The following is a 2,437-nucleotide window of genomic DNA, read 5'->3' as shown; positions in this document are numbered from 1 at the left end:
TCATAGGTTTATTATTCCGGCAAAGTGAATTTAACCATTCTTACAACATGATGCTTGTTGGTGGGTAACTAACGTTATTTATAGATTCACGCATGTAATGTTGTATTGATAACTCTAGAGGACATGTAATACAAGACTATACAAGTTGTGTCCCTTGCATCACCAAGTACATAGATAAGCAATATCTCATTTTACTTTGCGAGTTAAAATATTCAAGATGAAATCTACAGTTTATTGTACTCGAAGTAAAGGATACTTTTTATATACATGTATTTATAACACATTTGGTGCGTTCAGAGTATTCCCAATGGTCCCAGTAATTTATACCATCGATAAAATTATATAACCATTTTTTATTACCAATGCTTAATATCTAATCCTAACAAATATAACCAATGGCGCTCCGAGCTATCTGTTCTTAAATATAAGTTGAACACATCTGCGGATGTTTCAAAATTCAAAATGTTAAATGTTGAATTCTGCTTAAGCCGGTGCTAGGGGGCGTTGACGGTAGTTTGCACTTGACAGTACTGTCCATGAACAGGCTCAATCAAACCGAGCCTGCAACATTTTCATTTTTGCCATGTTGGGTTTTTCTTTAGGGATTCTTATTTTCTCTATTTACTCAGATTTTATTGTACAGGTAATATAAACTTTAATCCCCCATCCCAAAAATGTTTCTTTGCAAATTCAGCACTTTTTGACATTCTTTGTATGCGCTACAACATGTACATTATTAATCTAATACAATCAATGTAAATTGTATGCAACTGACAATAAAAATCAGATACGACCAAAACTGGGTGTTCTCAGAGTCACTCCATACCATTGGTAGGTTTACCTAAATATCATAGTATCACCACGGTACAAATGTTTATGGACAAAATTTGTCATAGTTAGAAAAATTACAGACAGAGGGTGCTCTGGGAGTAAATTTATAGGTATCCAATGGTACATTTAATTCATTTACCACTGGCATATCAATGATATTAACATTTCCGGACAAAATTTGCCATTGGCAGATTAATATGCAGAAACAAACTAGTGCTATGTTAATTAGTGTTGACAAGTCTTACTTAAAACGTCATTCAAATTGGCGATTCTGATTTTCATTGTTACATGAAACTTTCTTGAAATGATATTTCACAATTTTAAAATGTAGAAAAACTGAAGCATTGAAATGAATAAAATAATCCCGTTAAAATGTATTAATATTAATAAAAATGTCAATAAAAAACTGAACAAATCAAGGACATCATAAACATATACAGTTTTTTTTCCGGATAGTGTTTATAAGTAACAATATTATATAAAAAATTCAGACTCGCATTGGTCGAGTCTATTCAAGCGAGATGAAATCCGTTCAGAATAAATTGTTAACAAATGGTACCAATGATAATTAATGTTACCAATGGTATACTCGTATAAGTATTGGTATCACTGGAAGTACTCTAAACTCACCCACTAGCTCTATCATAGCACCAATCGATAACCAATGGCATTTTTGTTTCACTGGTAAGGCAATGGTAAGTCTTATTTTCAATATATGCCAATAGATTTACACAGAACGCACCTAGAGTTTATTTTGAATGTTTACACTTAACTTGATATATTTCTATAATGGATCTGTCCAGCTTTAAATATGAATCAGTCCATTCAAAAGTCAAGGGATTTTAATATCAAAATAAAAAAAATTGAGCTATGGGCAGTATAGAGCCTGACCAGACTGCAAGGACGTGCAGGATGACCTGGTTCTATGCTGGTGGCAATGCCTGATCCCTAATGGTCCCAGAAGGTTAAAGGTTAACTTTATTTTAATGTGATATTTTTTTCCTTTCAAAAAGGTGCGATATTCCTTGAATTAAATACACCAAAACGAAAGGTCTCATCTCTGTGAAACGGGAAATTTCCTGCTCCTTGAAGAGGAAAATAGTGTTTTTTTTTGTTTTTTTTTTTTGCATCAATTGGTAAAATCATTTGTAAATTATTCGTTATTCATTGATAATAATAATAATAATAATAATAATAATAATAATAACAAACGACTTCCATGAGGCCTTCAACAAGGTATACTATAAATTTAACATATTCAAACTTTTAAAATACATGTATGTAAATATATTCAAGAGATTATCAATTTGTACACATCGATGTGCATTGTGTACACCGGTCTTACTGTCGATTATTGAGAGACCGGTGTGTATACAATGCATCGACGTGTGATAATATCTCAAGTATAAAGTTTTAAAATAGTTCACAGATGTAGCAGACTTGATATAATCAGAAAGACCGTTCCAAATACAAGATCCAGAATAAATAAAAGACTTAAGAAATTGTTCAGTATTTGGTCTAGGGAGTCTAAAGTTGATAATAAGCTCGATGTTTAGAAATCAGATTATCAATGCTAGAATGTATTGAATAATAATTTTCTTAAATT

The sequence above is a fragment of the Ruditapes philippinarum genome, unplaced genomic scaffold, assembly GCF_026571515.1.
Source record: "Ruditapes philippinarum isolate M1 unplaced genomic scaffold, ASM2657151v2 ctg6069_1_1_1_1, whole genome shotgun sequence".
Lineage (NCBI taxonomy): Eukaryota > Metazoa > Mollusca > Bivalvia > Venerida > Veneridae > Ruditapes > Ruditapes philippinarum.
The sequence above is the reverse complement of the archived record's forward strand: the minus strand, read 5'-3'. Positions refer to the sequence as shown.